Genomic DNA, 20,603 nt, shown 5'->3' with positions numbered 1-20,603 from the left:
TGCCATGGCTGGTTTTCCTTAACTGCTTTTTAAAAAAGTCATTTATTAGCTTAACCAGGTAATTAATGTTTGAAAAATATTAGCCATCCTAACACAGAGCGATCTATTACGGCCAACGAAAGCTCGACTTAGCCCCAGGAGAGGACGTGGTTGTGGCTCGATCCGGAGCACGGAGAGGGGCAGGACCGCTGGGCAAAAACAGAGCCTGGATCCAGGGCCGGTGTGTCCAAAGGCCCCGCACTTCCAGAAGCCCCACACCGTGCCTTCCCCCCTTGAATCGCGGATGTCGCTTCCCTCCCCCCCTTTCCCTCTTTAAGGATACTCAGAGTGACACCCCTTCCCACTGCGGGGGTCCTCTCTGTTCCCTGCCTGGCTGCTCCTCCTGCAGTTGTACTTTGCTATGGCCCTGCAAATCCCCAGACCATTCCTCTGTGGATCGCAAAGTTATTCTCCTTCTCTAGGCCTATTCCGCACACAGAGGATAATGCACTTCCAAGGTGCTTTTGCAGCTGGATTTTCCTGTGCAGAACAAGATAATCTACTTCTACTGTGCAGAACAAGATAATCTACTTGACCCGAGAAACCACAGACCAGTGAGTCTGACCTCTGTTGTGGGGAAGATAATGGAGCAGATATTAAAGGGAGCGATCTGCAAACATCTGGAGGACAATTTGGTGATCCAAGGAAGTCAGCATGGATTTGTCTCCAACAGATCCTGTCAGACCAACCTGGTTTCCTTTTTTGACCAAGTAACAGGTTTGCTGGATCGGGGGAATTCGGTTGATGTCATTTACTTGGATTTTAGTAAAGCTTTTGACAAGGTTCCCCATGATGTTCTGATGGATAAGTGAAGGACTGCAATCTGGATTTTCAGATCGTTAGGTGGATAGGGAATTGGTTAGAGAACCGCACTCAAAGAGTTGTTGTCAATGGTGTTTCATCAGACTGGAGAGAGGTGAGTAGCGGGGTACCTCAGGGCTCGGTGCTCGGCCCGGTACTTTTAACATATTAATGATCTAGATGAGGGGGTGGAGGGACTACTCATCAAGTTTGCAGATGACACCAAATTGGGAGGACTGGCAAATACTCCGGAAGATAGAGACAGAGTTCGACGAGATCTGAACACAATGGAAAAATGGGCAAATGAGAACAAGATGCAATTTAAGAAAGATAAGTGTAAAGTTCTGCATCTGGGTCAGAAAAATGAAAAGCATGCCTACTGGATGCACACTTTTGGCTGTTTGGCTACCCTCCTTCCTTCCTTCCTTCCTTCCTTCCTTCCTTCCTTCCTTCCTTCCTTCCTTCCTTCCTTCCTTCCTTCCTTCCTTCCTTCCTTCCTTCCTTCCTTCCCTCCCTCCCTCCCTCCCTCCCTCCCTCCCTCCCTCCCTCCCTCCCTCCCTCCCTCCTTCCTTCCTTCCTTCCTTCCTTCCTTCCTTCCTTCCTTCCTTCCTTCCTTCCTTCCTTCCTTCCTTTCTTCCCAGGGGCCTGTGAATGGACCTGGAATGAGTAGGGAGGAAGCAGTCCAGCTGAGTGGGGGGGGGGCTTGCTTTGTCATGGTTCCTGCTGCCCAACCTCCAGACTGTGGTCCATTTCCATGTAAGAACAGGAAGCCTGGCCTGAGAACGAGCCTCCTTTCGGGCAGGTGGGCCTGAAATTTATCTCATGTCCAAAGGGCGCATCCTGATGCTGGGTTGAGGACGCTGCTATTTGCCTGCCGCAGCCTGGAGCCCTCCTCCCCGCCCCCCTTCCCGCCTGCCTTGTCGTGTCCCGTCTCTCCTAAAGAGGGTGGCTTTACATGCGCTCAACATGGCTGGAAGCCTGAGTACAATAACTTTCGTTCTGCCTACAAGGGCGTACGGAGCCGGGGCTGGGCAAACGGGGGCGGAGGGTGCTGTTAAGCAGCTTCCGCTTAATGTGAACAAGCTGACGAGCGTGTCCTAGAAGGCAGGCTAGCTGCAGGCCTCTGCTTTTTTCTCTTTCTTTTAAAGGAAGTTCTCTTCAAAAGCATTAAAATTAAATTACCCTCATTTAACAAAGTGTTCTGTTAAGTTCATTACTCAGATCCACTTCACCTGCCTGAGAGAGGGATGTCAGCTAATGGGGGAGGCACATTTGTGTGTGTGTGTGTGTGTGTGTGTGTGTGGAGGGGAGGCTTTGCCGCAATTCCCTACCCTGCCGCCTGGGGCTTGCATTGTAGGTGCAAAGGTGCTTGCATTGGTGCAGGTAGAGAGAGCAGAGGGCTGGGGGTTGGGCCCTTGCTGTTAGGAGCCTCACGAGGACAAAATAATCCTTCCTGACTCCTCCGCTGGCCCTGCATTGGCCAGGGGGAAGCAGCCGCAGGGTCACCTTTCCTGATCAAGGGGGCTGTCCCTTTCGGTTCCCTCAAAGGTGCTCCCTGGCCCCTGCCCTGGCAGAGCGGAGAAGTCATTTATTTGCATGATCAAGAGTCACTGGCCCTTGGAAGGTGTGATGAAGGCATCGCCATTTCTGTGATTGGGGGCCCTTCAGAAAGAGAGGATGCCACCCTGCCCTGAGAGGCGTCATGGGGGACACCCTCGAAAGCCGCCTGCACAGGAAAGGAAGTTCACTTGAGGCCGGAGGGAGTGTTTCCAGCCGGCAGCCCTGCTGTGGGATGAAGGAGATCGCCTTTCCTCAAGGCATGGGCAGTCTGAAAGACCTCAGCGATGGAGAACCTTCATTTGGTTAAAAGACCCGTATCCAAAAACAAGCGTTCTCAACGTGATGCGGCTCACAAGTTCAAAGATGGGCACACAGCTGGAGCTTAAGAGCCTTTGCACACCTGCAGAGTTATTAGGGTCCATCTGAAAGGCGTCCTTGGACAGTACATCAAACAGTGGCTCCCTGATGGGGTTTCTGGCCGAACGTTATTGCTGGCGTGAACACGGCTGTCGGGAGGCCTCTGCTGCCTGACGAGGTCAGTGCCGTCGCTTGAGAAGTCTGGATTAGCCCATAAAGCTCCGAAGACAGAGGTCGGTGGACTGTGGCCAGAGCCCACTAGAAGTGCTGGAACATTGGGGGAAATGTCCACTTAATCAGGAGAGCACCCAAGGCTCAGCTACAGAGGAAGCCACCTACTCCATGGTGAAGAAAAACAACCTGCAAACACAGCAAGGTAAGAAGAATCCTTCTTGCAGGGGTGGCCAAACCATGACTCTCAGGATGTCTATGGACTGCTATTCCCACGAGCCCCTGCCAGTGGTGGCATTTGCTGGCAGGGGCTCATGGGAATTGTAGTCCATGGACTTCTGGAGAGCCACAGTTCAGCCACCCCTGCATGTCATTTCTGGAAAGGACACTGGAGAGGCAAAGTCGTAATCTAATCTAGCCAGCTGGGTTGGAGGGGTATGCAAGGCACATCCTCCTCTCCTGTTGCCTAAGTGGGGAAGAGAGGTGTTTGCGAGAGAGGGCGATGAAGGATGAGGAGCAACAGTTTGGTCCCTGGGAATATCACGGGCAGCCATAAGGTGAGTGACAGAAGTCGGAGGCTGACAAGGTTCTCCCAAGGCAAGCAAAAAATGACAGGAAATGCAAGTGGACTTTAAAGGCGAAAGACACCGGTCTCCTCAACCCTGGAACAGATGGCAAAGCTCTCTCTATGAGCTGATTCCATGCCAATCTCCCCCCCCCCACACACTCACACACACACTAGCTTACGTTACGATCTGCCCTTGGCAGGAACCAGGACCTTTGCCGTACGGTGAAAGAGAGAGAGAGAGAGAGAGAGAGAGAGAGAGAGAGAGAGAGAGAGAGAGAGAGAGAGATGCAGGGATGTTTAGCTAGTGGTTCAAGAGGCCCAATACTTAAAGAGGGCTATCATGTCCCCTCTCAACCTCCTTTTCTCCAGGCCGAACATTCCCAAGTCCCTCAACCCATCTTCATAGGGCTTGGTCCCTTGGCCCCAGATTTGGTCCCTTGGCCCCACATTTTATGGCCCTCACAGTTCTGCCCTTCCCGTGAAACTGCATGATCAGTCCCCCATCCTGGTTCCCACAGTGGGCAGCCAGGTGTCCCCTGAGAGCCAGCGTCTCCCCTTGCCTTGGTCCATGGGGGCTCCCTTTAGCCACCAGGGCAAAAAGACACAGGATGATCGTTACCAGCTTCCGGTTGGGGCCCAGACAGCTCCTGGAATCATGCTGACTTGCATACCATGTTCATCGGTTCCCCTGGAGAATATGGCAGCTTGGGAGGGTGGAGACTACAGTGGTACAGCCCACTGCGGCATTATACCCCTCTGCCCCCTAAATTCCCAGGAATTCCCGAGCCCTTGAGCTCCACAGCAAGGAAGGCCCTAAGAAATGCTTTAATTAATTGATTGAACGATTAAATGACTTTGAGTGATTGAACGACTCTTATCCTTGACTGGCGATTAGCATATCCTTCGGCAGTGAACGGAGCTTTTAGCAAAGAAGTACGTCCTTTTTTACAATTGTAATACTCGTCGCTGCTAATTTGATAAAATGCTGGCGGTCCCTTCCAACTCTGTGATTCCATGCCACCAGGAACTGAATGGACTTTATTCACAGGGCTCACTGCCGTAACATTTCTAAAAATGGCCACTCCTATTTTCTACTGGTTCCCTTGAGAAATGGCTTCTCTCCAACTGCCCACTCTGGGAGGAACTGGGCCTCATACCTTCTGAGCCGAAACTTATTGCTTCCAGCACGGGCATAGAAGGGCTTTTGTGTGCGTTGAGCAGGGGGTTGGACTAGATGGCCTGTACTCTATGGTTCTAACTCTATGGTTCTATGATTCTATGATTCTATGACTCCGGGGAATGGTAGAGGACAGAGAGGCCTGGAGGATCATTGTCCATGGGGTCGCATCTTCACACCTAACAACCACAATTCTTGGTGCTTGTGGGGCAGGAAGGGGAGGCGTTCTGGCTCATGTATGGATCTACGGCTAGCCCCTGGGTTTTGGCCACTGTGTGACACAGAATTTTGGGCTGGATGAGCTGCTGACCTGATCCAACATGACTTCCCTTCTATTCCTATTTCTTAGTGCTTAGGGGGCACCAGTGGTAGCACTTTTAGAGTTGAAAACCCTGCTGGCCCTTGGGGTTTGGCCCGTGTGTGATACAGAGTGTTGGACTGGATGGGCCACTGGCCTGATGCAACCTGGTTTCTCACAGAATCACAGAATCCTAGAGTGGGAAGGGGCCATACAGGCCATTTAGTCCAACCCCCTGCTCAACGCAGGATCAGCCCAAAGCATTCTCTTATGTCCTTAGGTGACAACAATGCAAAAGAAGGAGCATTCCTTCTCGTTTACTGCTGGGGTGGGATCTGTGAAGCCCACCATCCCCACTGGGCACTGGATGGGCCAACATGGCTTCTCTTATGTTCTCACGTCTCTGTCTCCTTGATGCTTGGGGGGCCACAGTGGGAGGGCGTCTAGAGATCCGGCCTGACAGGTGGACCTCCTGAGGGCACCTGAGTTTTGGCCACAGTGTGACTCAGAGTGCCGGACTGGATTGGCCTGATCCAGCATGGCTTCTCTTATGTTCATAAGTTGCATGCAAAGAAAGCTTGAGCATAGAAATATATTGTTCGAGTATATTTATTTGTAGCCTGAATTGGGGCTTTTGCCTCTCCTACCACACAGCACTACGCAGCCTACGCAGCTCTGGTATGGCTCGTTTCCAAGGCATGGTGCGTGGCGACAGGATCCTAATCTGAGCTGGTGGAGACATTCTTCCAAATGCAACCACCTCACCAACCCCGGAGGAGAAACCCCCGAGGCCAGACGGCTGCGCTGTGTGCAGGAGCCAGCCTCCTAATCACGGTCAGACACAGGTTCAGCCACACCTCTGCTGGGTGCCTCGGAAGCCTATTTTCTGCTTTAAGGACGGCAGTGGCCACAGCTTCTGGGCTCTGCCGGTCCCATTTCCATGAGTTTGCGGAACATGCTGTGCAAGCGTTTGTTGTCGGCGATTTCGCCTGGGAAATTGAGTGCCCCAGCTGGGGGAAGGCGGCTCCGGCTCACGGATGGCCCTCATCCCCTCCGGAGCTTGGCAGACAAGGCTCTCCCCGGAATTTGAACAAGTGGATTAGAGCCAGCCTTTCATGGTCCCGGTGGGCGTGCCGTTGTAGCGGCTGACCTCAGCACGGCTTCGCACCGCCTGGATTAGCCTCTTGGTGAACCGCTGAAGCTAGTTCGGCTCAAAATGGAGATTCAGGAGAGGTTGCAAAATTCAGCGACAATGGAACAACCACACAAAAAAGGGCCTTGTTGTTATTATCGGTAGGGTCGCCAACTCCCGGGTGAGAGCTTCCTGGAGACTTTGAGAGTGGGGGGGGGGGGTTGGGAATGGGAGGAACGTCAGCCAGGTATAATGAAGAAGGAGAAGAGTGGGGTTTTATGCCTGGGCCTCCTGATGGACCTCCTGGTGACACCTTGGCTTTGACCAGTGTGTGGGCTGGAGGGGCCACTGGCCTGATCCAATATGGCTTCTCTTATGTGCTTATGTCTGGGCAGAGATGGTCTGTCTTCTTGTTGGTTGGGGGACATCAGTGTGGGGGGCCTCTAGAGTTCATGCCCCGCTGGAGGACCTCCTGGTGGCACCTGGTTTTGGGTCACTGTGTGACTGGATGGATCCAGTATGGCTTTTCTTGTGTTCCTGTGCTCCTGACTATACAGCTTCTGCTAAGGAATGCTCCAAACGTGATCATTCCCGCAAGGAATGCTCAGAACATGATTATCCCAACAATGTCTCCGGAAAACGTTTCCATTCTGACACAAACCTTCACCAGGTTGTTCTCCTGCTCCTCCCCAGAGTCCCGCCAAAGGCCTGGAAGAATTCGCTGCCAACTAGCATTTGGCCACAAGCAGGAAATATGAACAGGGCAGGCCGCTGATGTCAGACAAGAAGACAAATAGTGCCCTGACCGATCAAATTAGATCTGTCATTGTTAACTTGGTGCTTGAATGGGAGAAGTGATTTGTTCCTCTTTTCTGGGAAAGAAAGGGTTTAGGGAGCTCGCTTGCTGCTGGTGTGTGGATCACCTGTCTGCTTCGCATTTCTTCCAAAATTGTCCTCAATTTCGAAAGCCAAGTGCTCCCGAATGCACTCTGCAGAGATCCTGTGCTGCCGACAAGTCTAATTTGGACGGGAAAGATAAGCCAAGCGAAGGCATCTGGCCAGTTAACCCCCCAGGGTCCCTTTGCACGGCGAGATGGAAAGATCGTGCTCCCGGGCCAGCTCTGGCTAATCACCGTTCCGTTCAGTTAAGCATCTTGTGCCTCAACAGACGCCAAACAATGGAGACCAGCTAGGGAAGGGGAGGCGGGAAAGTGCAGAGTTAGGGGAAAGACCAAAGTCTCCAATCCCCCAAGGGTTGCCAACCTCCAGGTGGTGGCTGGGGCTCTTCGGGGATGCCAATATCCAGGCGACAGAGATCTGTTCACCTGGGAAAAGCAACGGCTCTGACAGGAGGATCTGGGGCCAAGGGACCAAGCCCGGTGAAGATAGGTTGAGGGACTTGGGAATGTTCAGCCTGGAGAAAAGGAGGTTGAGAGGGGACATGATAGCCCTCTTTAAGTATCTGAAAGGTTGTCACTTGGAGGAGGGCAGGATGCTGTTTCTGCTGGCTGCAGAGGAGAGGACACGCAGTAATGGGTTTAAACTTCAAGTACAATGATACAGGCTAGAGATCAGGAAAAAATTTTTTCACAGTCAGAGTAGTTCAGCAGTGGAATAGGCTGCCTAAGGAGGTGGGGAGCTCCCCCTCCCTGGCAGTCTTCAAGCAAAGGTTGGATACACACTTTTCTTGGATGCTTTAGGATGCTTAGGGCTGATCCTGCGTTGAGCAGGGGGTTGGACTAGATGGCCTGTGTGGCCCCTTCCAACTCTATCATTCTATGATTCTATGATTCTATGTGACTCTGTGGCATTAGACCCCGTTGAAGTCCTCCCTCCCTCCCTCCTTCCCTCAGGCTCTACTCCAGCAATATCCCAACCCAGAGCTGCAACCATCACCTCTGTGTAGCCCCAAACCTCATGGTTCATAAGCAGAAGGGCGGTGCCACCCACAAGGTCAGGAGGCCTCTTGGGCCCAGATTTGACAGATGCGAGAAACAGGAAGATGCAGCCTGGTGTAGAAATGCCCTTTTGTTTGACAGACCCTCACCCACTCCACTTAGTTTTAAATGTATTCTGTCTCCTTGCAGAAGATGGGCATGTGGGGGGTGGGGGGTCAGTGGTTCCCAAGGATCTCCTGAGTCCTGTCCTTCAAAGCTTTGGGAAGCCAATTGACCACTTTGACCTCCACTTTTCAGATTTGCTGGAGCCTGGGAAGTTAGGTGGTCAGTCGCTAAACTACTGTTTCCCTGGGAACGTGCAAGCATGATAAACTGCCCTCAGGGTCAACAATGCAGTCACAGATGGAGCTGTAAAATGGCAGCAGGGGAGGGAAGCTGGGAGCACTGGCCCCCTTGGAGGGTATTATCTAAAATAACCAGTTGGTGGCAGTGTATCACAGACTGAGTGAAGGGCCTGGGGGAGGGGGGGGGTTCAGTCCATTGCTTTCCATAAGGAAACTCCATGGTGAGTTTCCATGTTGAGTTGAGCGGGGGGTTGGACTAGATGGCCTGTATGACCCCTTCCAACTCTAGGATTCTATGTGCAAGAGTGTTTCTTTACTGGAAAGTACTATGAAGCTTACTACCTAAGATCTTTGCTAAGATCTTTGTTTGGTGTCCACTGCTCCACTTTAACCCCCCACCCCCAGTACCCCCTGCTCCCCATGTCATACAATGTAGGCACGAAGATTCCAGGATGTCACCTGTCAATTAGCAGGAGAGACACAGCCACCCTTCAAGACCACCGCCAGAGATAGCGCTGCCTTAGCATCCAGACAGAATAGGAGATCCTCCCAAGAACTAGCTACCCCACTGCTGTGATAACTCACATCTAAGATACCTAAGGGAATCAGTTGCATAGACAGAAAACAGAGGTAAACAATAAAAGAACAAAGGGTGAAATAAATGAACAAATGGCCAAAAGAAAGGAGAGCAGAGAGCAATGCAGCTCCAGGAAGAGACCTGGGGTGGTCACTGGGTGCCTGGGTGCCACGGGGAGGGGGGGGTGGCTGAACGGCTTGAGTGTGAGACAACAAACTGCTCCACCACAAGCCCAATAATTAGGATCAGCCTCCAGGTGAGTCCTGGAGGTCTCCCAGAATTACTCGTGAAGAGAAGAGCTGGTTTTTGTACCCTGCTTTTACCTGAAGGAGTCTCAAAGTCGCTTCCAATTGCTTCCCTTTCTTTACCCCACAATGGACACCCTGCAAAGTAGATGAGGCTGAGAGAGCTCTGAGAGAACTGGGACTGGACCAACATCACCAACTGGCTGCATGTGGAGGAGGAGTGGGGAATCAAACCTGGTTCTCCAGATTTGAGGCTGCAGCTCTCAACCGCAATCTCTCTATCATCCATTTGGACTATCTGATTCTCAAGGTCCGTCTGTCGTTTGTCTCTTTCGACCTCGTACTCCCCAGAACTTTCCAAGATCTGTGAGCGAATATACAGAGACAATCTTTCTAGAACGTGTCCAGAGGAAGGCAGCAAAGATGGTGAGGGGTTTGGAGACCGTATGAAGAAAGGTTGGGGGAGCTTGGTCTGTTTAGCCTGGAGAGGAGGCAACTGAGAGGGGATCTGATAACCATCTTCAAGTATTTAAAAGGGTGCCATGTAGAGGATGGAGCAGAGTTGTTCTCTCTTGCCCCGGAGGGACGGACCAGAACCAAGGGGAGGAAATTAATTCAAAATAAATTATGTCTAAACATCCGGAAGAAGTTCCTGACATTTAGAGCGGTTTCTCAGTGGAACAGGTTTCCTCGGGAGGTGGTGGGTTCTCCATCTTTGGAGATTTTAAAGCAGAGGCTGGAGAGCCATCTGATGGAGAGGCTGATTCTGTGGAGGCTCAAGGGGGTGGCAGGGGACAGTGGAGGAGCGAGAGGGTTGTGAGTGTCCTGCCTAGTGCAGAGGGTTGGACTAGATGACCCAAGAGGTCCCATCCAACTCTGTGATTCTAAATTCCGTCTAAACCTCCGGAAGAAGTTCCTGATGGAGCGGTTTCTCAGAGGAACAGGCTTCCTCAGGAGGTGGTGGGTTCTCCATCTTTGGAGATATTTAAACAGAGGCTGGAGAGCCATCTGACGGAGAGGCTGATTCTGTGAAGGCTCAAGGGGGAGGAAGGTGACAGTGGATGAGCGATTGGGATGAGAGTGTCCTGCACAGTGCAGGGGGTTGGACTAGATGACCCAGGAGATCCCTTCCAACTCTATGGGCCATTTCGCACAGAGCTCAAAGTGGCTATTTGGTTGCTGTTTGTGAAATCGCTACTTTAACTAGCGAAATGTAACTAGCTGTGCCCGTAACGCACAGCTGCGGTTTTTGCGGAATTTGGCACTTTCACTTCTCGCCACTTTCGTAACCCACAGGCTTCCGGTCTCCGTCTTATCGCTACAAAGGAGGTCCCTTTTTAGCGCTTCTGGCCTCCCGTGCCCGTCAATCAAACTGCAGGCACACCTTTGACCTCGACCCTAAAGCCGAACTTGTTGGGGTTCCCTTTTTTTTAAAAAAACCCAGGAAACCCCGTAGCAACGCGTCATCGTCAAATCATTGGCACCGTTGGAACGGGTTTTCTATTGTTTTCTATGAACCAGAGGTTGATGCATTGATATGTTTGATTGGTTAATCCCCGCCCACAGTACACGCCCACAGGTTACCTGCTTATATGCACCTAGGCAGACACGCGGTCGGCCTCACTCTTTGTTTGCGTAGCCTACTGCCCGCAGCACAGGTTAACGTTGCAATGGAGAGGATTATTTTTCAATTGTTGGCTCAGATGCTCGCGGTAGTCCAGCGTATCCATAACATCGTGCGGCACAGGAGGGGTGCTATCGAGGACTACCGAGAACGTATTGCCGGAACGATGACCACCAGCAGAAGACGTTCTCTACGGGCAACCATGGCGGCAAAGAAGCACTGGCAAGCTCTGGCAGAGGTCCGGTTCCCCAGACAGTTCTGGGTGGACGAAAGATCCTCTGACTGGTGGGAGAATTTTGTGTGGTCTCGCTGGGATGATGACCACTGGATTGCCAACTTTAGAATGTCTAGGGGAACATTTTTTGAACTCGTGGAGGCTCTACGTGGCCGCATGGAAAGGCAAGTCACTGGCATGCGGCGCCCCGTTCCAGTGGAAAAAAGGGTCGCAGCCGCATTGTGGTACTTGGCCACCCCTCAGTACTTCCGGACAGTAGCCCAGCAATTCGGACTCGGAGTCACAACGGTTGGCGAGATCCTTCAGGAGTTCTGCCTCGCCATGGAGGCAGAATTGTACAGCAAAGTGGTGTGCCTCGGAGACCGGCTTGGAGCGGTGAGTCTCCTTATATCCCCTTTTCCCTTTAAATTTTTTTTTCTTGTTTGACAGGTGAGCAACGAATACGCGATGCACCCCACGCTAACATGCCATGTTTTTTCCCCCTTATTTCAGAGTATGGACGGGTTTGCCAGGCTAGGATTTCCTCATTGTTTCGCGGCCGTCGATGGAAGCCACATCCCTATCCGTGCACCCGGGGGAAGCATAAAGGAGTACGGGAACAGGAAGGACTTTTGTTCTGTTCTCCTGCAAGGAACTGTGGACTTCTCCGGACGGTTCATAGATGCCGAGGTGGGGTGGAGTGGCAGGAGGCATGATGCCCTTGTTTTCAGGGAATCTAACCTCAGGAAAGTCATGGACGAAGGGGTCTTTGTTCCAGGAAACCCCACCGCCACCATTGAGGGCGTGCGTGTGCCGGCGTTGGTGCTCGGGGACGGAGCCTACCCATTACGCCGCTGGCTCATGACTCCCTATAAGCGGCCAAGGACAGACGTCCAGAGCCACTACAACCTCAGTCACTCCCGGGCAAGGAATGTAGTGGAGCGTGCCTTTGGACGTTTGAAGTCCTGGTTCCGTTGCTTGATGTCACGACTCCATGTACATATAGACAATGTGACTCCGCTGATCATCGCATGTGTCATTTTGCACAACATCTGCGAGGACAAGGGACATAACATCCCCTTCCCTGTGGATGAACCTGATCCTGTAGTCCTTGAGGACACACAAGACATCCCTGAAGCAAGGAAAAAAAGGATCTATGCGGAGGGGTGCAAGGTCCGGGACGCTATAGCCACCCACCTCTACAGAAATAGGAGGCGTCTTTGATTGTTTTTCTCTACTCTGTTGTAAAATAAAGGTTTATATTCTTTGTTTAACCTTGTCTTGTGCGGTTTGTCTACTTAGCCAGCCAAAAAACGGGGAATCTCTGGTCCAAAAACACTTTGACAAAAGCACCCTTCATGCTAACTCCACGCTGAAGTTGACAAACACAATACGGAAGCGCAGAACAGGGAAAGGTTGGGGAGGCGGGTAGGGCGACCCCTGTCAAACTGGAGGATAAAACCACTGATGTTCCAAGGAATAATTTTATTGATGGGCGGCTTTGATACATTTGAAATTGGGGTGGTCGATCGGAGCAACGCATGTTCGTTGCCTAACCGTCATTCCGAAGATGCCGAAGCCACGGAAGGGCTCCTTCTGGCAGCGCGCCGAGGCTGAGGCACTTCTGGAGCTGGTTCTCCAGTCCAAAAGCGTTGGCCGCCTTATGGCCAGCACCCACTGCCACACCAAGGGTGCTTACCTGGTGTTGGCATCCAAGCTGAGGGAGAGGGGCTACGTCAGGACCTGGGAGCAGGTCCGGACGAAATTTAAGAGGGTGTAGCTGGACTTCCTAAATAGTCTAGAACAGTGGGGGGGGGGGGGGGTTCCGCAGCCCAGTGGGAGAACGGTCTTCCACGATCTGATGGTACAGATATGGGAGAAGGCTGGGAAGCCCCCCCTGGAGATGAGGAGGCATATGGGTGAGTGCTGCCCTCGTTATGTTTTACCCTTAAGCATGCATGAATGTCTAGATGCCTCTTTCCCCTACTGTCTCCATGAAATTCGAGAAAGTATTAAGATGCTGTCAACTCCCTCTGACTTAGCCCGCCAGTACTGTCGAACCACTTTGGTAATGCGCTTTGGCTGTGATTGTGGTGTGGCCATCAGCTGTGTTTGATCTTTGGTTTGTGTGCTTTTAGTTATGAATTCTCTTTTTCTTCGCCCAGCTACACAATCACCATCTAAACTTGCCAAAGTACCTGAGCGTGAGGAAGGGGAGGAAGAGGGCCTTCCACCTCAGGACAGGCTGCAGGTGAGAGTTTTATTTCTTTGATGGACACCCATGTGTGTGTACCCCCATGGAGCCATAAGGGAGCCTGCCGTGATGCTTCCATTTGAAGTTTGATTGAATTCTTTATTTGATTTCTATAGCGGAAACAATGGAGGCCAGGATGCGTGCCATGGAGGCCAGGGTGACATCCTTGGAGGGGCTAGTCGAGCAGCAGAGAAGGGACTGTGAGTACTGCACCTGTGCTTGGGTGTGGGTTGTGTGACTTTCGCCTACATATATGGCTTACCATTTGTTTTGAACCCATTTGCAGGGCAGGCAGAAGTGGCTGACCTGAAAGGGGAGATGGAGAGGCAGAGGCAGCAGAGGGAGGCGGAAGAACGTAGGTTATGTTCCCCACTGCCCAACTCTCCTCACACTGTGGCTAAGGCCACTGAAAAGTGTATCCATGTAAACTCCAGATTGGAAAATATGTGTGGCACTAATGTGTACTTGTTCTCCCTCCCCACAGTTAAGAAGAAGGAGGACGAAGACTTGTTCCGCTGTAAAGTCAGGGGAAACAATGGGACGGTTGTGCAGAAGAGTGAGGGAGATGGCGGAGACCGGAGGGGAAGGGGCTGGTGAGGGGAGCAGTGGGACCTGAGTATTGTTTTCTGTGTGTGTTTTGGGGTGGTGGGTGGTGGTGGGGGTCCAAGTTACATTCCCTAATTTTTTATCCCTGTTAAATATATACATTTGTTAAAAAAAAGTTGGCTTTCCTGGAGGGTGGTGGTGGGGGGGGGGGTCCAAGTTACATTCCCTAATGTTTTTCCCCTGTTAAAATGTTTTTGAAAATAAAATGTCATTGCAAATTTTCTGAGAAAGACTCCAGTGTGACTCCTTAAACTCGCACACCTTTCACCCCACACTCCTAAAACTCCTTGAACTGACACCCCTCCAACCTCCAACCCACACAACAGTACCAGAATATACACAACCACCAGAGAGGCTGCTTTCGGCCTTCCTGATTCTACAGTAGGGTACACAGAGACAGAGTCAAAAATATAAACTTTATTTAACAAACAACAGCAAACACAGATAAAATTAAATAGAAAAACTGGGCCAAACTAGGAGGGGGAGAACTTGTCCGCTGGTTTTATTATTCTCTTCCCGAGAACAGTCCTCCTTCTAGTGTGGGTGGCGGCATTCTGAGACGGGGTCGGTGGGGTGGGTGCTGGAGGTGGTGGTGTTGGTGTGGGTGGGGGGGGGGGACGTGGACGGTGATTTGTGGAGGGTTGGCCGTTTCCATTACCACGACCACCCTCTCCATCAGTCTCCTTATCAGTCGCACCTCCTCCACGCTTTCGCGTAGGGATTGGTTCGACTCCCTAAGGATTGCCCTCAATTTTTTCCCCTCCTGGGCAATGAAGGTGAGCATGGCTTGGTCGGCGGCCGCAGCACGCCGTGACTCCTCCTGGCAGTGCGCAAGGATCCTCTCTCCCACGTTTGTCAAGATGGAGACGCGCCTCAGCCTTCCGCGTTCCCTCATAAGCCTCTCCTCTGCTGGGAGCGCACCTCTAGGTGGTGGGCTGGCTGGACCCAGGGGTGGTTCCTCCTCATCTGAAAGAACCTCTGTTGGCAAAAAATGAGAAACAAAACTGTTAGTACCATCGATACAGTCAAAACCCACCATGGTGCCCATGGTGTGCTTTTTTGTTTCCGTGTTTTCAAACCAAGACTCTAAACAATGCCCGGGGAGCACATGGTTAGTGTTTGTTTGCCCATGGTGGGCTTTTTCTTTTGCCTACTTTCACAGCAAGACTCTCAACAATGAAAAGGGAGCACATGGTTAGTGGCTTGCGACATTGTCCTGCAGCTATGGCTCGAAAGGAACAGTTCATGCACGCTCACCATCTTGAATCTGTATCCGCCTGCGCTGGGCAGGAGGTCCAGGCACCCCACGCTCTTCCTCCTCCTGTGTTCCGGGTATGAAATCTGCAAAAAGAAAAAAAACAGATCTAGGACTGAAGGGTGGCAAAGCTAGCTTCAAAGCCTACACCAGCAACGTAGAGGGACGCTCTTCTTTCTCTTAGCAGTGCTGCTGCCCTGCACAAACAGAAAAGCACAAAGCAGTTAAAACAGCCCCCCCCTATTGTAACTAATACTTACCAATGTTTGTTGATGCCCCCGAATCACTATCCACGTCCACCGCTGCTGGAGACTCGAGGGGACCCGTCCCTGGCAACTGTGTCTCTGTGGACAAGAGCAGAAAATAGTGAAAAAGGAGCAAGCATACAACATGAACCACACAGCAAGCTCCCAAAGCAGTGAACCAAAGTACTGCAGAAGGCCTATAGCCGAGGCATGCTGCAAATCTTTTGGGGTTGTTGGTTAAACATGACCATTTCAAATAGTAACCACAGCAAGCAGTCCACAAACAGCCTACCATCTTATGCGTTGCAACGAACACACGAGAAAACGATTCCCAAACGTCAGAACTCACATTTGCTCTAAATTAAATATAAAATTAAAATAAAAGTGCTTACCGGAGGCAAGGGGCGTCTGCTGCGTAATTTCTTCTGGCTCCCCAGGAACGATGGCGAGTAGGTCCAGCGTCACGATGTCCGCACCGCGTTGCTGGACCTGGGGTGGAGGCCGGACGGTGGACGAGGTGCCCTCTCCGGGATCCTCCTCAGCGGGTGGTTCCTCCACCAGGGCAGCCGGCCTACGAATCACCTTCAGGCTCCTCCCAACGCGCTTCGGCCTGCCGGCTCCGTCCCCCTCGCCGTACAGTGCCCGCTGCTCCTCGAAATACGGGCAGGTCACTTTAGCGTTGCTGGAACCCTTATTATGGTTAACGGCACGCATGTACTCTGCCCGCATGGTCTTTGTTTTTGACCGGCATTCAAGGCCGGTCCTCTGGTGGCCCAGGGCACGCATCCTAATGGCCACTTGCTCAAACACCTCCCGATTCCTGTGTGACGACTGGAAGGCGTCCTGGATTTTCTCTTCGGAAAATATAGCGATCAGGTCCCTGATCTCGCCGTGCCTCCATGTTGGCCCCCTGCCGGTTGCCTGGACGGACGACGACTGTGAAGAAGATTCCATGCTGCCTTCGCGAGTAGCAAAGCAAAATGGAGGTGCGAGGAGCAGGGTGCAATGGATCATATACCTTCCCGCACACAAAGACAAAGGGAATAGCCGGCTCCTGATTGGTGGTGGGCAGTAGGGGACACGCACATTGGCCATATGAGGTCACATGTCACGTTCAAAACTCCTCGCGCGGGAACAGGATCTGCCCCTAATGGCCAGATTGGCGCTCTTGTTGTTTGACTTCTCGCATGCGCTGATTCATTTACACGCGAGAAGAGCAGTTTGTACATGCAGCGGGAGCCATTTTACTGAAATGTCCGCCATTACAAAAACGCATGCCGGTGTTCAACCGAGAGCAAGTGCAGCGGTACTCGACAGTTCCCCAATAATATTCACCAGCCAAAGCATAAATCAACCAAACATGACATGTTACTGGCGAATGTTCGTTGGCACGCTCAGAGGGAAGTTTTTTAAAATAAACGGTGGACGGCGACTCCGCTTGCCGGAGGTCTAGCCGCCGATGGAAGGGGTTGTCCGCACCCAAGCACAACCACGCACCCGGAACCACACAAAGACCCACTACACATAAACCGCCCCTCATGATATCACCTCGAATCATTTCTATTGAACCCCTCTAAGCTAAACAGGAGACTGCGAGCGGCGAACGTTCGTTGGCACGCTCAGAGGGAAGTTTTTTAAAATGCTCCCTGTACGTTGACTCCGCTAGGACTGGCCGATGGTAGACGGGGTTTTAAGCTTTGGGCAAATTTTGGGAACGTGACGGTGTGTGCTACTGTGCTTTTGAAATACTCTTGTGGTGTTCGGGCACAAATTCCGTTAGTGATCGTGCTAGAAAGCCAGTCGCTGTCGCGTTGCCTCGTTGATCTGTGCTCGGTCCGAGAAAAAAAAATGGCGAACAGTTCGCCGGAAGTTTGGAGGACAGGCTCAGGAGGAGGGACTTTGAAGAAACCGCAACAATGGTAACGCACAGGTCTTTATCGCTATTGTTGCAGATTGATTGCAGGAGTGTATCGCTTTCCGGAGGGTGAATCCACTTTTTGGGATTCCCCTAAAAGCGCTACAACGAAGCGCTTTTTGCAGGTCGGTTTCAGGAGTGTTGCAGATTGTCTACGACGTCGTGCGTTATTCCAAATTAGTAGCGTTTTCAATTAGCAACCATTGTGCTATTTTGAAGCCGTGCGAAATGCCCCTATGATTATATGATTCTATGTGCCGTACAAAAGACCAAGGAGATAATAATATTTTGGGTGCTTTGGAACAAGAAGTAGAATCTCTCTGTGTGTGATCTTTTTCTTATTCTGTACATATATACATATGACTTTTTATTATTATTATTTTTAGCCATTTTGGTAGTTGTTTGAGCTGTGGAACAACTATATATCGACAAATACATGTAAAGTGCTTACATTTAAAGTTATCTTATGATGAGATTGTGCCACATCTGTTGACGGAAATACATGAAAGCGACTAAACTACAACAAAATTAAGTCAATGTTAGAATATAAAATCGTTTCTAGATTAATTTTTTGATAGATTATGTATTATTATTGTTATTGTTATTGTTATTGTTATTAGATTTATTTCCTGCCACTTCCGAAGCTGGCTGAAAACAGTCAGAATGTTTTGAGTTAAGAAATTATTAGAATTTAAGGAAATGTTATTAAGTGATAAAAACAGAGGACGTAAACAGAGAATATAACAAAAAAATATTGCAATGCAAGTTTTATTATAGGCTGCATTTCTGGATTTGTCCTTCCTTTCTTTTCAGTTTTTTTTTTTAAGGATGAATTTGTAGGCTTAGAAAAGCAATTAAAGGTCACATGACACAGAGTTTCCAAACTATCTGCATCACAGACTCTTTCAGAGGGTGGCCACTTAAGATATCTCTCTTGCACGTCTCTAGATCAGCCTTCCTCACCTTTTTTATCATTGAGAAACCCCTGAAATATTCTTCAGGCTCCAAGAAATCCCCCAAGTGTAAGATGGTGCAGAATATGCTTCCGGAAGCAGAGCTGGGTACATGCCCACCTGGGGCTCCTCCCCTTCCTACCTCCCCAGGCCCGTCATTGGCCATTTTGGGAGGGGGCCACATGACCATATGTTTGACAAATCTGGAAAAATAAAATTAACTATAAAATTAACTGTAACTATTAACTATAAAAATAAAAAAATGAACCCTTCCAGGCTGTCAAGAAACCCAAGGGCTTCAGGAAAACCTGGTCTAGATGGTTGGGCGTTAAGAGGAAACAGCATGAAGACATGCCTACAGCAAGGAAAGCGGGCAGGGGCTCTTGGGAACTGTAGTCCATGGACATCTGGAGAGCCACAGGTGGGCCCCATCGCCCACCTAGGTGGCAGAATGCTAGTGAAGAGTGTAGAAGCAACACGTGTTCAACACCTGCCAGAGCTGACACCGTTGCACAGGGCCTGCGAAGTGCAGCTCTCCCACCAGGCTTTCAGTCGGAATGAGTGAACCAACCCCACCAGCCGGAGCCCAGGGGCCCCTCCCGCCATCAACTGCACCCTCCAGATGAGGAGCTGGACCGCAGGGCGTGTAACGGCAGAGCTGTAACACTGGGCGGTGCGGGGAAAGGAGACGGCAGCGGGGAAAACGGCAGCGACCGCTTGGAGACGTTTTTTAGAAGGCTCCACCGAACCTTTTCAGGTCTGGCCCGATCACAAGAGTCTGGAAGTTTGGCGAAAACCGCTCAAACCTCACGCAAATTCTTTTCCATTCTTTTCTCACTTCGACTTTGTGCTAAGCCGCATCCCGGGCCATTCCAACTTCCTGGCGGATGCCCTGGCCCGCCTTCCACAGGATGACTGTAAACAGGAACCGTGAGTGGCCACAGTGTCTATCCCCCGCCAGTTGAGCCTTGTGACTCAGACTCACAGCCAAATTAGTGACGGACCTGAAGGGTCCAACAAGATGCATTCAGAAAATGGCACACAAGTGTCTAACCTGAAGGTTGTGTTCGCCAACCACAATGGACTCTTGTGCCAGGGAAAGGGAGTCTATGTTCCCACCAATCCGAGGGGGGAGACCTTGGCAGTGTGCCACAATAGCAGGGTGGTGGGACGTTTGGGGTTTGTGTGATAAGTGAAGCCCTTTGGAGCTTCCTGCCAGGTGGTCATGAGTCGCGGCAGGCAGACCGGGGAGGCCAGATGGTCGCTGAATAGATGGCTAAAAATGACAATGCCTGCGATGGCCCCTGATCAGGGTGGGGAATGGGAATGGGAAAGATTGTGGCCATACCTGGGCCAGTTTCCTGGGGTGGACACTGACCTCCTGGGTCCCAATCTAGCCTTGATGTGGTCGCAGAGAGCAGGTGCAAGACAGGTGCTGGCTGGGAACTTCGGGGAAAAGGCACCGCTAATACGGAGGGGTCCTCTTGGCCTTACAGCATGCAGGAAAGGGCCACCAGAGGCAAGCACCCACACAATCCTCTCTGCCCACCCACTCTGCCCAAGTCCGCAGAATCAGCCTCTTTAAAACTTCCAAGGAAGGAGAACCCACCACCTCCCAAGGAAGCCTATTCCCCTGAGGAACCCCTCTTTTTTCATCTTCTCCCAATATCCAGCGTGACAACACACGCCCTAGCCACACCACCCCTGTGGTCCCAGTTCAGCTCACTTGTTCCAATGCTATGCATGTCGACAAATGTCAGGAATGCCCTTCCGTTCTCTCCACAAAAATTTAAAAAGCATTTCAATCCGACAGTCCGTTGCCCTGCGTCAGATTTTGGGTGGGCCCCACACTCCCTGCTGGAACAGGAGAAAGGTCCGCCCCTCCAAAGATCATGACCCCCCCCTCCCCAGTCCAAATTAACTGAGAGCTGATGTAATCTATAAATATGCCTCCATGATGTCATTTGTAAGTCAACGTTATTGATTCCGGTCCTGATTTTATACGATGCGGTTGACGGTTGTTACCTGCCTGGAGCCACCCAGGGAGGGCAGGCTGTGAGGATAAAGTCCAATGGGACTCTTTCCAGCAAGACGGAGCAGGGTCCCTGGGCCCAGCCGACGTCTCTCCTTGGGGGAGTGGGGGACGGTGGCTTCTTTCAAGCTCCTCCGACAGGCCTGGAAGGGAGACGCCAGCAAACCAGCTTCTGGCTCCGAAGGGGGCCAGTGAGAAGCCGCTGTGGGCTTTCTTGTGTTCCACCTCCTGGTGGGTCCAGTTGCATCCCCCCCCCCTTGGCCTCCTTTGGGGGATGCACCTGAAGGTGGCACTGCTGCTACTTGGATGGCAAAGTGTTTGCTCACCCCCCACCCCCT

Source organism: Paroedura picta, chromosome 2 (genome assembly GCF_049243985.1).
Source record: "Paroedura picta isolate Pp20150507F chromosome 2, Ppicta_v3.0, whole genome shotgun sequence".
Taxonomy (NCBI): domain Eukaryota; kingdom Metazoa; phylum Chordata; class Lepidosauria; order Squamata; family Gekkonidae; genus Paroedura; species Paroedura picta.
Note: the sequence above shows the minus strand (reverse complement) of the source record.